Source organism: Drosophila kikkawai, chromosome 2R (assembly GCF_030179895.1).
Source record: "Drosophila kikkawai strain 14028-0561.14 chromosome 2R, DkikHiC1v2, whole genome shotgun sequence".
Taxonomy (NCBI): Eukaryota; Metazoa; Arthropoda; class Insecta; order Diptera; family Drosophilidae; genus Drosophila; species Drosophila kikkawai.
In genome coordinates this window covers 24,499,653-24,516,056 of record NC_091729.1, presented here as the reverse complement: position 1 = coordinate 24,516,056, position 16,404 = coordinate 24,499,653, and the positions used below count along the sequence as shown (strand labels likewise).

The following is a 16,404-nucleotide window of genomic DNA, read 5'->3' as shown; positions in this document are numbered from 1 at the left end:
ATTTACCATCTCAGATTTCTCTTTGCCAGGATTTGAGTCAGCAGTTGAGGCCCCTCAAGGATATTAACCCCACGAAGAGCCATTGAATGGCAGGCCGCCTTCTCAATCAGAATTTAAATCGTTTTTGTGTGCGTTGCCCCGGTGCCTGTTGTTGTCCTGTTGGCCAGGACATAATGAATGGCTGCCCATCAATTGTCCCCCAGCTTCGGGCAATTGCAATTTGTGTCGCCCGATAATTGTCCTGTAACACACAAGGACAAGTGCAGTCTCTGGCCAAGAAGCTGCTTGGCTCTCTGGTGCTTCCGGAAAATATGACTGGGTTTCCAGGAAATTCAGGCTCCAGCGATCAGCAATATATATATACTATTTATATATGTGAGTGGTGGGAGTCGTTCGCTCAACCATAAAATAAAAGATAATCATTATTTTCCTAAGATTGAACATAAATTCTTCGCGTGCGCGCTCCACCATTAAACGTGGCCCGGGATTCCCCGGAAATGCATCAAAATTCGCTGCCTGCCTTCGTCGTTTCGGTATCAGTTTCCAGTGTCTGCCGAGCGGAAATGCGCTAGCGCACAGGAAAAGGAATAAAGTACGCACACACACACACACAGGCACACCCAGACTCCCCACACACATATATGTAGCTTGCAGGATGCAGCGGTAGCCCGTGGCCTGGCAGCTGCAGGACATGTGAATGTGGGCAAGCGAGTGCTGGGGCGTTAAGAATGCAACGCCTGCAGCTGCTATAGCTCCGGATGCAGCTCATTTCACTCGGCCAAGCAACAAAATGCAGACAGGCCCAGGATCCTGCCACCCCCTTGATCCAGGACTTTACCAGGCTGGAACGATGATGAAGAGGCCGGGATGAAGATACATGGCCCGGGGTTGATTTAATAAATTTTCAAATATTTTCTTGCAAAAAATATTTTAATGCATCCTCGCGACGGGAAAAGTCAATTTAATAAACTGTTAAGCAAAGTGCACAGGCAATGCTGAAAAACTATAGAACCAGGATATACCCTTACTTATGGGAGGATGTATATTTCATTTGAGATAAGATAAGATATACTGCCTTCTAATTAGTTCTTTGTAATGAATATGGGGTACGAGGTCCTTGTATCTTTTCTCAAAATCTAAATCAATGTCTTAACTAAATTTAAGTTTGGTTTTATCAAATAAATAATACTTATAAATAATTCAATATAATAAAAAAATATTTTTAAAAAATGTAAAAATATAATATTTTATATTTCAAATTTATCCTCATATCCTTTATACCCCTCAACGATGCTAGAGTGCTGAAAATGGTTGAGTAAAGTGTGCCAAAGTAATACAAAATGCGTTCGCGGAAAAGAGCAGGAGGCGTGTGCTTGTGTGTGTGTGTTTTTGTGCTGCTCATACATGTATGCATGGGCCATACATTTATGGATGTGTGTGTACTGCCTGCGTGTTCGACGAAGTCTTCCATTAAAACTTAAAAAAAAAGTTGGCGCGCTTAATTAAATGTCGCATAAAATGAAATCTTGAAACATTTTTCAACCACAAAAATAAAAGGAACCTTGGCTTTTCCTTCTCCCTCTCTCTTGACTGAATTTTCCTTGGCATTTTCTTCACCGAATTTTCCCCCAAAAAAACATTCTACAGAGCACTCGAGTCCATCAGCGTGTGGCGCCGATGTCGAAGTGATTAAATTGAGCAACCATTAAAATAAATATGGCGACAAATGGTTCAAGTGTGAGCTGAGGGGTAGCGGCGGAAGTGGGCCGGGGCAAGGCACTCCCCCAGCTCATTAAGCGAAAAATGGAAGGGAAAGTGGCAAGTGGACTAAAGAAGGCGATTTTATACCCTAGCACTTGATTTTTATTATATCGGAAGGGGTTTTGTTTATTTAATAATAATAAATAAGTTGTATGAAAGCATTTTAAAAGCACAGAACCCTTTAGAAACAGTAAAAATGTAGTAGATATTTACATTGTTTAAAATATAGCTTAGAAATTACTAAAATCCTTGCTCAATTTCTTTTCTTTTAAAACATTTTCAAAGGCGCAAATTTTCATAAATAAGATCCTCTCCTTGTCTTGTAGCATCCCTACTTCAAAGCTCTCCATTTTGTAAGAGTATAATTGAGGAAAAGGAACTCTGTCTCAGGGTAATGATGTTTGGCCCCTGTCATTTCCTCTGTCCCTGAAATTATGCGTAAATGTGTGAATGATGTGCGCCGTCTGGCCCACAAATTTTTAATAACTTTTCCGGAGTGGCTGGGGAGCCACCAAGGCTAATTGAAATCAATTTCACCCCATAGGTGTGACACCAGTCTCCTTCAGCCTGGACTCTCGGTCCAATCTCTTCATCCGGCAAGGCACTCGACCCGGTCGACAAGCCACCTTGTGTTGAGAGCTCTGGCCAAACTGTCATTGTGAGTAGATGGCTGCCTCTTTGCCAGCCACCGACACAGCTCCTCACCTGCTCTGAGCTGGCAATCAAGCTAAAAGCACCTGGCCAGGCCCAGGCCAGGCCCTAAGCTTTGCTTATTTGTTTGCGAACTAAAGGGGGGTTCGGTTGGGTTGGGTCTGGGGTTGGGGTTGGGTGGATCTAAAGTGGGGCTGCAGAGGCGGCACTTTGGTCCATTGGCTGGACCCGTAAATCTTTCCGCACACTTTAGCAATTTATACATAACCGCCGGCATTTATTGTCACTCTTGGCAGCCACCCTAAAAAGCCATTCGCATCCTAGGAGAGCCCATCACGTTTCGCTATTTACATTCGCCACGGCAACATGGCGAGCCATTTTTGTTTCCATTTTGTGTCATTTTTTTTGTGTGCTCTCTGCTTTCTGTTCTCTGGTCCACCGATAAAGTCATCTTCTTCATTTGCAGCCGCAGGCTGTCCAAGAAGGAGCAAAACTTTGTTTGCCAAACGGCGAATGTCACGTTGCAGACTTATTAGCGCGCTTTTCCCGCCTTTTTCCCTGATAAAATGTCCTCAGCAAACGAGATTAAATAATGCTCTTTGCTCTCTAGGTAAAATATATGGCCAGCTTCTGTGGAGAATATAGAGTCAAGAGATCTCAGACAGCATTTCGTTTTGAATATTTATCAAATTACTCATACGCAGTGTGTGACGACTCTCGGCTGGTGATTTATGAATGGGGAAATCAGGGAAAATCAGGACAAGAGCTAGGCTTGCTGCTCACTTGATGAATTACTGGTCATAATGATGCATCATTATGGCCAACTAATTGCGGGCCAGGCCCACAGTCAGTCATTTGGCCATTGTCAATTACCATTGCATACGAATCAGGTTCGGGAATCAGGGGAATCAGGGGAATCAGGGGAATCAAGGGTGAAAGCCTCATAAATTAGCGCCGTCGATCGCATGAAAGTTTCATCAATTGTTTATTCGTCCATGGTCCTCACACTCGACTTAACCCATATATCAAAATCACGCCGTACTCGTGGATTTTCTGGGGCAGATGTCACATTTAATTGGATTTTCACATCGGCTCCGGCCCTTTGTTTGCGTTTGCGTCCTAATAAGCTATTAAATGGGTAGAGCCGAAGAATTTCCCCCTACAAGCATAATTGAGGACACCTCCTTTTAACTCCCCTTGAGGGAGGAGCCCATAAATAACACGAGGACTTCCGTTAGCCATAAAAGTGACGCGCCGTTTGGCCAGAAGGCGAAATGGCGCCCTGAATTGCCAATGACAACATTTCCGCTTTGCTCAAAAAGCGCGCGAGAGAACAACAGCAGAGAAGTTAGGCTTCTCCTGCTGGCAAATCGTAAATTTCAATCAATGAATCCACTCGACTCATACTCACACTCGTCTTTGATTCATTCTCTTTTATTATTTTGCTTGAAAATCTGTGTGGAAAACAGCGAGAAACATAAGAGAGTCCAAATCTAGAGCAGAAGGGATTTGATTTTTATGTCAAATTAAATTATGAAAAATATTTCAGCTTAGAAAACCTTAAGAAAATATTATTTCTTCAGTCTTAAGAACCTTTTTGAATGTCATTTTCTGTACATATATAAATACTTAAACTTTCTCGGTGCATCTAGGAGCAGCTGAGTCCTTAACAAGTTGTCCAACTTGGTGGCAACGAATGTGTTGCACTACAACTCGTAAATCATTAAAACTTCGCTCATAAAAATAGGCCAAAAGCGGTAAGGACACCACCACATCTTCTCCTCCTAATAGTTGTCCTTGCGACCCGTTCAGGTTAATCGAAAAACTTTTACCAAATCATTCCGGCAAATAGCCAAACCTAACCAACAAGGCTGGACCGCAGGCTATTTGAGCCTTAGTTTTTTGACTAATTGCCAGAATTCCTGCGGTTTTCAAGGCCTTAAAGCCGGGTCTTTAAGTGCCCGCGGGGCAGAGTGTAGTAAGGGAGATGTATAGAATCACGTCATGTTCTTGCAAAGCGCAATTTATATGCACATAATTACCGGCGGGTAATGCTGATTATACGGACTTAACAAGCTTTCTAGAGTGCTATTCCGCGTCCACAGGTACGCCGTACGCAGTTCATCATCATCAAACGGGGAAACCCAATGATCATAATAATAATAATAATAATATCCGAGTTAATTAGCGGACATCAATCATCCGATTATTTATTTTATTTGACTCGGAAAAATTGATTCGACGCTGTGGAAAAATACGAGGCGGGAAATGGCCAATTAATGAGCCTCCTCCGAGTTGATTAAAAAGCATGAAAGTTGGTACGATTTATACTATATAAGCAGACGGTCTGGCCCTGGTGTTTATGATGATTGAATTTCTCCAAATATATCGCCGCATTGTCCTTGGCATGGATACTTTAATTAACTTTAATTTATGGACTCTGCCTTTTGGTTTATTGAAATAAATTTCGAACAATATGCGAATTAAATAGGAAATATGTTTATTAAATGTGTTTCGGTGTGTGTGTGTGTGGTTCTCACTGAAAGCCGCCACAAAATGTAATTAGTTTTTGTTAATTACAGCCTGGGCTGGTGGCCAGCAAATATAATTCATTTTTAATTTGTGAAAATTCAATAACTGAATACCCGCGGCCTTTGATTTTGTTTATAAATCGGACAAAACAAAACGGAACAAAACTCTCTTCTAATCAAATCAATTCCGCTCTCTTTAGATCTCGATTTAGAACTCGAGTTTTCAGCTGAGTGAAAAATCATAACAAAATTGGCCCAACTGAAGGAAATCCCATTGAAACAATACCCATTTCCCTACGACGGCTTTCAACTCGTAAAAGTATTTATGTGCTTTGTATCTTTGATTTGTTTTTAATGCGACTCTCGCTGCTGTGGCCATAAAAACTCTCTTGACGGACAGTGTCAACACACGAAAGGACGTCGCAGGATCAGCGGGAGTTCGGATGAGATGTAAATGTAAAGGACTGCCAAGGATACAGGGCGGGTAATCCGCTGCGCACACACGTTTCAGTGATAACCAAATTTGCAAAGTAGCGGCCAGCGAGCAAATAAAATTATATTGAAAAATTTATACACATACAATATAAATATGTATGGGGCCAGACGTTTATGACTAAGTGGCCTGCATGTGTGCAAATGTGCAATATAAACTTTTATGCCATACACTGTTTTTATTTACCGCCACTTGACCTTTTTCAATTCTTGTGTGTTCTTTTCTTTTGGCTGCTGTATCTTTATGAACAAGCAGGACGTTAAACGAGTTGGGGGTAACAGGACGTAAAAGGTTTATATCCCGCAAGTCGGCTTAAATATGTACGAGATGTGATTGAAATACGGACAGAAATTGCACTACAAAAACTCTCTATTACTTGATTTGTGGGATAAAGTACTGCGTTGAGCCTTGAATAAGCCAGGAAATTCAAAATAAGTCTGAATGGAATATTGTAGATGACAGCTATTGAGATGAGATAGCAGAAGGACGAGTAAGGACAACGAGTAAGAGTAGATATTGACGAGTAAAGACGACGAGTAAGAGAATATAGTCATGAGTAATGACGTATTATGCCAGTATAGCGACGAGTAGGAAGCACATCGACGAGTAAAAATAAAGAGTATGAAAGCAAAAGGACGAGTAGAAATAACGAGTATTGAGTACTTAATAACGAGAAAAGGAAACTAAGTTAAACAAAGTAAATGAAGATAAACAAACATATTACAAATAAATTCAAAAAAATCATATATCAATAAATACCCAAATTTAGTTAATTTTGTGCCTTAGAAATATATTATTAATATATTATTAAATTATGTATGCCCTCATGACTTCCTTTTGTTCCTTCATCAACTTCATATGAAAGGTTAATTTCCGTTTTGCCTGTGATTGATATATGATACATAATAAATGACTTGTGCCGGATATATGTAATCCCCTTTATTAGATCATTTCGTTGGCTGACCTATAAAGTAAAGTGTAACCATTTTGGTAACGATGTCGCTCAAAAATAGAAATTAATTTCGCAGCCATGACAAGGCAATTAATCGCTTTGCTATGGAGAAAAACTAGATATTTCCACATTCGGAACTCGTATGCAAATGTGCATAAATCAAAATAAATTTGCCAAATCACGAACTTAATTTAAATGTCACGGCAGCGGAGCGTTGACAGGCGAATGAACCATTATTTTTTTTTTTTTTTGGCAGTCAACGCGCAACGACAATTTTAAGCCGCTCCACAAAAAAAGGAGCATGTCCTTAATGTTGCCTCACTCTCTCTCTCTCTCTCTCTGTGTGCGTTTATTTATGCATTACGAATTACTTGCGACTTTCTTGCAGTTGTCGCTTTCGTTTCCGCCATTCGCGGCCATTCCCCCATTCGCCACTGCCCATCCGGCAGGAGTTTCCTCGATTTTCCCTCGATTTTCGCCATGATTTTACTCGGACCTCTTTGGGAACTGCACGCGCGATTTTCACAGCCATTGGATAAAAGGGAAATCGAAATTAAACTGTCCAAGGGGGGGCGGCTGAGCAGGCCAACAAAAAAATTTACGACCGTGCGCGTGCTAAACGTGGCCCAGACACACAGGACGTTTTCCCGCTCCATTTTCCCATTTGCCGATTTCCCGGGCTCTCTCTCTCCTTTCATTTGGCCGCAAACATCCGCTCAGTGAAATGACTTTGTGGCTGGTTTTACATAACCCTGACGGACAGTCCCAGAGAGAGAGAGAGAGCAAGGATTATCGCGGCATGCAGAGGACCTCTGCCTGCACAAGGATTTAATCCTTGTGCATGTGTGCATTTGATTTTTGGCTCCTTCATCTATGCGGCGGCCAACATGAATGTTAAATGCGCATTTGTTTCCGGCCACCGCGAGCTCATGATTATTTTATCGAGCTGGGGAGTTAGCTCCTACCAGTAAGGCTTCTGCTGAAATTGCCTCCGACATGCAGTTCACCAGCTGATTTAGATGCGCCACACACACACACAGGACCTCTTTGCATTCACATTTGCGGCAATCTCAGCACTCTACTATTCATACTTTTGGCCAAGGCACTGGAAAAATAAACGGGGAATCACTTGAGAAGTTTTAGGAAAGAAAAACTAGTACCTTTTCATTAACACTTTCTCATATTTTATTGATATAATTTATATTGCTATATCTTTATTTTATTCATTTATATTCCTAAAAAATTTTGTATTTATAATTTTTCTCTCTCTGCACTTGCACATATGACTCGACTCGCCTTGAGTGGCTTTTCCGGTTGGCTGCACGCACAAATTGCCACTCGAATGGCTGGCTTACCTCAACAGTATTTGTATCTTTGTATATCCGCCTCTGTATCTTGCACTTGCATCTGCATCTGCGACCGCTCTTCAAGTATCTCGCACTCGTATCTAAATGTCAGCGCCACAATATGAATACACATGAATATATATATATATTATATGAGGATGAAGCCATAACCCGTATGGATTGCAACTACTTGGTAGCTACTTAGCTGGCAATTCTTGAGTAACACAATTTTCAGTTTTGTGAAAAGGGTTGCCACTGGCATTATCCGCTTCGGCTGTTTGGACTTTCGTGATTTGGGCACAAAGTAAATACAATCAAATCCCCGAAAGCCCAAACTCAGAGACCCTAAACCCGGGGCAACACAACTTGAGTCATGTTCAAATTTCCAGTGCTTGGCAAAATTACTCTTCAGCCTCAATCAATGTAAATATAGGAGCACCAGCGAGGGTCAGGTCAGGGATAATGTCATATAAAAGGAGCAGTGGGAACCTATCAAATACTCAACAACTGCTAAGCGGAAATCGGAAGACGCTTTTGTATGAAAAACGGAGGCAGGCAGGCAGGTGACTGTGGCGCCGGCACAATCAAAAGTTTTCACTGGAAAATATCGCAAAGTTTTGGAACAGGAGAGTCGGATGTCTGCCAAAGAAACTAAGGAATAGGAATACATGTGTATATATATTTGAGCGGATCTGAATGCTTTCAACTAGGCAACAAAAGAATGCCCCGCTTTGATGAGAAATCTTGGGAGTTTCAAGTGGGAAAACTGCTGTACATGTAGAATAGAGTTATTTTTCTCTTGAAATATATTTATTATTCATTTTTACAAGGTTTTTTTATTTTTAACATTAAATTGTACCCTTTAAATAATTACCAGTACACTCCATAGAAAATCCTACGAGCATTTCACAGCTTTGACATCAAAGGCACTGCTTGGAATTTGCTTCCCAGCTTGATGCATGGCACCTCAAGGATATAGATATATATTTATATGTTTTTGGAGTGCATTCCAAACCTTAGGCATGGCTTGAAACCAAATACCACATGAATACAGCTCCGGCCTGTCACATTTATGTGGGTAAAACTTGGAACATAAATTGGGCATGGGGCCCTGTTGTGTCCCATTCATCCATCCATCCGTCTGTTCGTCCTTGCAACACCACCCAACACCCACACACACAGAGAGAGACCGCACTCATCAGAAACGAGGGAGTGCAATCGACAAACGAGCCAAAGTTTTCGGTTGCACAAATAAACAGAAGAATGGCAATTGCAAAAGGCAATTTCGGTAGCAGAATCAGGACATGATTGTCATTAAGTGCTGCCACATAAATAGAGCAAACCGAAGGAAGGAAGGAAGCAAGGCTCTGTCAACGGAAGTGGGTCTCACATGACATTTATTACTGGCAACGCCTGCAGCCTAAACTTGGTATTCTATTTCGCAGAAATTCTTTGAGCGAGTGCAGCAAATAGTTACCCCATAATGACCATCCAGTAACTACTATAATAGCAAAGGGTTTTTCTTGAACAGCTGCCATTGCAGCCAAAGTGCAGGAAGTTTGTGTCCATTTCCTTGGCTGATTGAAATGTTTTCAAGGCATCTTTCTACTGTTCTCTCCTACTCCTTTATTTCTGTAATCTGTTTCGTTTCGTAATCTCAGGCGGGGTGATAAATTGATGCATAAAACCCCAAAGGCAATGCCCCGAAAAAAGATTTAATAAGAACAGGCTGGCAAATATTTGCACACTTGAATAGCTCAGAGCGCCTTAACTTCGTCAATGAGAGAGATTAAACTTTTGCTCGAAGGATGTCAAAGCATCAATTTGTCAGGCGACGACATCGGCTCAAAGGATTGCTTCGTCGGTTTTTGTGGGTAAAAGCAATCAAAGTGGTAGTCAGTGATGGGTATTATATTTTTTTATCGAAAGTTTTTGTAAGTAAAGTGCAAGAAATAAGGAAAATATTGTGAAGAAATATTAAAAAAAAATATTATTAGTTGTTAAAATCTTTTTTAGAGATTTGAATTCTCTTTAATAAATGTCCTAAGATTACTAAATAACTTGTATACATTTTATTTTTTTCTTTTAAATAAAATGAAATATACTTAGAAAATAACCATTTTAATTTCTTTGAAAATATGCCCTAAAAGTATGCTATAGTTAAGTGTACACCTTAAATTCTTCTTCATAAGTCCTAGTTAAGTATGATAAAGAATTATTCAGAGTTTTCCAGCTTGGTACTTATTATTTTGCGCTCATACATCTCTCAGTACCTAAGATACTGGCCATCACTGCTTCGGCGCCAAACAACTCCATCGAAATTATGAAAGAGGGACGAGGACTTTTGTCATTTTGACATATTTTAATGCGAATTTACAACAGCCTCGGGGCTGAATGGATGGGGCAAAAACTCTGGCCACTTGAGTCCCCTGTCCTCTGTCCTCTGACAGTTGGTCAACTTTAATTTGCAGCCCTTTTCGGTGCCAGGCAGGCAGGCCTTTGGGGCTTGCCTTCCACTTCCTCTCCCCATCCTGGTTAGCCGAATTTAGTATTGCGCTTTTGGCGCCGTCTCCCAGGCGACAGGCAGCGCAGTAAATTTAATAAATAAGTGGAGATTTCTGCTGGCTGGCTGGCTGTTGGCGCTGCCTGTTATTGTTGGTGCGGCATACCTCAATCAAAGCATGTGCCATCCCGAAAAAAAAAGAAGAAAAAAATATATATAACTGAATAGAGCTGAACGGGAGACAGGATATAGGCTGGGCTGCTGTGCCTTTCAACAGGGTCTTCAATAATTTTTTACACACACGACAGACAGCTAGACTTGGGTCGCTGTCATGTTATATTCCCGTTAGGCGGTCCCCGGCACAAAAGGCCAAATTGCAAATAGGAAAGGCATAAAACGGAATAAAATAAAATAACATAAAATATGTACATAAATACAAAAATCCAAAAGAAATGGTTAAAAAGGGAAGACAGGCGCAAGGATATCCTTTCGTAAACGAAATTGATATAAATATATAACATAAGTGGGTATTAGAAGGATCTAAGCTAAAGCAAAACAGCTTAGTACATTAAGAAGATTTAAAATATAATTTATTGAGACATACAAAGAGTTTAAGAATCAGCTGAAAAATCTGTGAAGTACTTTCAAGGAAAAACTAAATTGCAATGTACTCTCGCCTGCAAAAGTTCTGGAAAGAAAGTAAAAATAGCTTTCTCTCAAGTTTGTGGTTCACCTTAATTCCCCGACGATTAGGAGTTAGCAGCGAATACATCTCGACATTTTCCACTTACCCCCCACAAGAGGAGAGAGAATAATATACGTTCAAGTGCCATTTATCTCACTGGGCCAAAAACTTTCCATCGACTTTCACCGACCCGTATGTGTGTGTGAGTGTGCATATTTTCTTCTTCAACCATCACACGCACGCACACACACACACACCACACCCCTTCCTCCTGGTTGGGGGGTGTGAGCTAAATTGATTTGACAAATATTTTGCTTGGCGTTTATTACATTTTTTTCTGTTGGCATCAGCATCGGGAAAAGGCAGGCGATCCTGCCCTTTTCAGAGCGTGTAACCCGTAGCTGGCAGGGATTACGCTCGCTATGGCAACAATTTCAATATGCTCCACTCGCAAGCAGCAGAACTATGAGCACAGTGAGAAATACTTTAATAGCTTTAAAGTTTTACAAGATTAATTTTATGATTAATGATTAAAAAAGTACTTGAAGAAATTATTAAAAATAAGCTGAAAATAGATACCTAAAATATTATCTTAAGTCACAAAAAAGTACTTCAAAAAATGATTTCAGACACATTTTAAACTATAACCCTTATTGGAGTCCTTCTGACTTAATTTCTACAAAAATTGACAGGACATAGGACATAGAAGAAGAGGCTTTATTTTGAATATACTCAAGCTCAACCTCATAGAATCCTGCACCGAAAAGGAGGTCACTGCTTTCTCAAATTGTACTCTAGCAACCTTCCCTGTTAAAAAACTATCAAGTTTCTTTTTAAATTTCTTAAATATTTATCTTTAAAAATTATTTAAAATTCTTTTAAGTGCAATCACTAACTCCCCTTCCAACACACACACACACATACACATCCACTTCCGCATAAAGGCAGCAAGAATTCCACACGATGCCACAAACACATGCTTCGGGCAGCATTTAAATACATGGGGTGGCTGTGCGGTGTGTGCGAGTGTGTGTATACGTTGATTGCATTGTTGCACTTGTTGCATTCCTCACTCGCACACACACACACACCACAACTAACTCGCATATACAAACATACACAGGATGCATATAAATCAATATGAAAATCAAAGGAAAGGCAAACAAACAGGAATTTGGCCAGCCACGCCAAACAGGCGAATAACAGAGATTCAAATGGGGAATAAATTGTAAGGAAACTAAGGGAATATATACTAGAAAATATTCCCAAAATTAAAAAGCATATTTAATCCCTAAATTTGAAATATTTCCAGGTTTAAAAAGGTCATTTAACCACCAGATTTGACTAGCTTTCGCTCGGTGTTGATTAATACCTCTGCCTTTCATCCTTTCTCTAACTGATTTAACTCGCTCCTATTTGGTCATCCAGCACTGAATCCTGGCAGGGTATTCCTGGCTCATTGTGTAAATGAAATCGCTTGGCTTAATCGCCTCTTTGGCAGATTTAATTTCCACCTCCCCAGCCGAACATAAAGCGAACAAAAGCCTGCGGGGGGAGCAGCAATGTAATCGAGGATCTGAAATTATGCGAGTATTTGGCACTTCGACATTCTGCCTTTCTCTATATAGATATATATATCTGACTGCATTGGTCCAAGTTCATTGTTGTTCCCTTGATGGAAGGCAGTCAGAGAACAAGGGAGATGCCGTAATGCACTCTCGCCTGCTAAATCGGCACAAATGCGACTCATAAAATGCAGGACCACAAATAAGCCAGCGAACGGAGAAGCCACTAATTGCAGCATTAAAGCTCCGTCTGGCCACCGATGAAGCTCCTGGCATCAGGCAGGATCAAAGTCTCAGTTGAAAGAACACCGAGTGTATTTAACTTCCCCACCTGAATATGCTAACCTTTGGCCAGAGATGCTGAGGTTAATGTTACTAGAAAAATGTTACGAAAAATAACTACAAAAATATTATAAATTTAACTTTTATCTTTAAAGATTGAAGATAATTTTCTATACAAAATTGAAAACCAAAAACTTATTTATATTTACTTTCTCCAGCTCTTGAAATATCTCAAAAATATTGCTAGAAACTAGCAGATTTGCCAGCAGTTCCTGTAACTATTTCCAGTCATCCTCCCCCACTCTGTCTCTCTCTCTTTTTAAGCCACGGCTCCCGCCTCTTTCCTGCTGCTGCGGCAACTTAAAGCGGCAAAAAGTGAGCTACGTGCAGATGCCTCACCTGTGATAGAGGTGATTAACAGGATTTGCAGGCAGCAGAGCAACCAATCTGCTACTTGTACAAGGTCCTTGCTATCTATCCCCCTGTCTGTGTGTTTGCAAACATGGCAACTGTAGCTGGCACACATGGCGTATGCGTAACGTGGCTTACAAAATGCAAAACCTGCAAAAACAGAAACAAAACTTAAATTTCTACCAACACATACGACATGTTGTCAACATTCGGAGAACATGGCTCAATCAAATTAATACCCGAAAAACTTTGAAATTGGCAAACTTTTGGCGATTAATTAAAATCGCTTCATGGCATTGATGAAACAATAATAGGAAAAAAGCCAATATTTGACAATTGCCAATAAGCGCCAGACAGAAAGCGCCAGAGCTGCAACACAACAAAAAAAAATGGAAAAAAACAATAACAATAACAAGGCGGACGAAAACAAGGAGCGAGCGCAACAATTAAAACAAATCGAGGGGAGAATTGCAGGCTCTTGTTTTTGCGAATATAAAAACCAGCAGCAGCAGCAGCAGCAGTGGGAACTGGGAACACCCGAAAAAGGATACACACCACGACAAGCATGCAAATTGGTCTTCTCTCTCTCTACCACTTAGTTTTTGTTGTTTTTCTGCCTCCTGGCTGGTGCTGCTGCTGCTGCTACTCTGGCAAGGACCAAGTTTTGTTCGAACAATTGCCGCCGTGCTGGGGAAATTGAATTGAAAACTGAAAGGTCACAAATTTATGCAATATATATCAGCACACACATATGCCATATATATACACCCACCAAATATATGTACTATATAGAGCGGGATATTTTTGTCTGTCTGCCTGTTTTAGTCAGGTGAGCAGCTGAACCTTGTCTGGCCACATTGCAGTTTGATTGCAAAAATGTAATTGAATGGCAACAGCAGCACCAGCAGCAGTCGGCGAACTAGTTGCAACATCACAAAAACGAAGAAAAACTAGTTGCAAAAAAAATATATATATGAAATAATAACAGAGGAAAACAATAATTTGCATAAGGCTAGCAAGCGGTCAAAAACTATGCACAAATATAACACCATAAATTATGAAATTATATTTTCAATAGCCCGGGTCACCTGCTAGTTGTTTATTGTTTTTATTTCCACTTGTCTAGCTTTGAAAAACCTGAACCGTATTTCACAAAAATATCAAAATAAATTGAGGCTAAGCGGCTTCCATAAAGTGCAGAGTCCTGTGACATTTTTATCTTGATTAAAATTCATCTGGGATTTGGAAAAGTTTACTAGTAAAAGCCGGAGAAGATTAAAGACCTAAAAAATCTAGTTCCTCAAGATAGTAATTCTAATAATTAAATAACAAAATCTATGAATGAATATGTTCAGGTTTTTATATGAATTGTTAATTGTTTGATTAAAGCCAGACGAGTTAGAGGTGATAAAAAGAGCATATATACCTACTACTTATAAACAAAGCTCACTATCTGCCAAGAGTCTAAAAGGGTTTATGGCCAAGACAATATTTATTTTCAGATAAAAGCTTTATCCTCTTGGCAGCACAAAAGAACTGAATACTTCCTTAAACCTTAAAATTTTAAATATAATTCTTTCTTCAAACTACTAAACCAACTTTAAAAGACTTTCTAGCACATTAACCTTAAATCCCACCAAAATCACATTTCTAGCTACACTAAAACTAAATAATTAATAAGGTTGTATTAAAAGCTACCTTTTAAAGCATTAAATAATATATATACCTTGCTCTTAGCCAGCTTGACCCAAGAAATCGGCTTATTGGGCAACTTTAAATCACAAGGCAATGGACCGGGCCTAAGACAAAGCCACCTGTAAGCCCCGAAAAACAGATAACAGCCACACCCCAACCTACTGACGGCCGCCACCTGGCTTTCCCAAGAAGACCGAGAAAATCTAGGCCTGCAAAGAAAAAAAAACAAAATAGAAAGGAAAAGGACCAGGGAACAGGGAAAATAATTCAATTCCATAAACACTTGTTCACACAGTTCACGCAGATCACGCGGTCGCCTTCGTAAGCTGCGACTTGGGCGAAACTTCATCAACACAAATTGTGAATTCCATACAAATAGTTTGACAAACTTGCTGGCCTGGCCCCCATGCTCCTTGTCCTGCTCCTGCTCCGGCAAGAATCCAAGGGATCCAAGGGGCAGAGCGAGCGAGATAAATGAAAGAAGTTTTGTGGTAGGCCCGGCAAGCGCATAAAAGAAATCTTATAAATCCAGAGCGGCAACAACACTTGCATATATCCGAGATACTTGCACATATAGCCATATACAAGCACATATAGTACACTGGAAAAATGGGGATGTGAAACATTTGATACAAATTTAAAAGGAAATAAAGTTATGACACTATATATTCTTAATACTTTTCAGTTAAAATAATATACACATTAGAATCTAAATGATATCCATTATTTGGTAGTACATTTTCACCCTTATAAATCTTATAAATAATTTTTCTCAGTGCCATTACAAACCAGATTGAAACAAAAGAACTTGTAGAGCGACTGAGGAAAAGTAGGGAACAGGAAATGGAGCTAGGCACTGTGTGTTCATATCTTAGTTTTTGAGCATTTCCGGGCGCCAACTATTCGGTCACGTACTATATATAGTGGGTGCCTCTAATGAATGTAGCCATACTCGTATATATATGGCAAATATCTTCCATCCATATAGGATGCGCGTGCCGCATATTATCGCCAAAGGTCGCCCAACTATTTTCACTCGGGGCAAACCCTTCGACCAGACCACATAATCAGAGCCATCGCACATCCCCACCAGACATGTCTAAAGTCCTGCTGCCGCAAAACAAAAACTTTTGGCTGCCTTCGAAGGATGGTAACCTCAGGATTGCTAGAGGATTGCAGAGAGGTCGAAGGGAGTCTTGCGAAAACTTTTCATCTTATTTGGGTTCGGTTTGGGCTGCCGTTATTCCATTGATTGTCAACATCCAGCCGGGAATTGAACTTTCCCTTCAACAACTCGACGGCGGCTGTTTAAGTTTTTTCGGTTTCGTCAATCGAAATTTTGTTGAGTTCTTAGTTGAATTAGTGGTCGATTTTAGGGTTTGCAAATACACTAAGCTACAAGGTTAATACTTGTATTTTAAGCTGGAATTTTTACTACCTTGCCTTGCCCGATGATGCAATGTTCTCTAATAGCCACTTGATAAGCGTATTTATTGATTGAATTGTGTTGATATTGCACCTGGCGTTGG

General features: G+C 40.2%; 1 protein-coding gene across 1 annotated transcript in view; it reads left to right on the top strand.

Moving 5' to 3' along the window:
• Positions 1–16,404, top strand: part of LOC108072999 (uncharacterized) — a 28,469-nt gene that overhangs the window by 7,590 nt on the left and 4,475 nt on the right. The window lies entirely within an intron of this gene.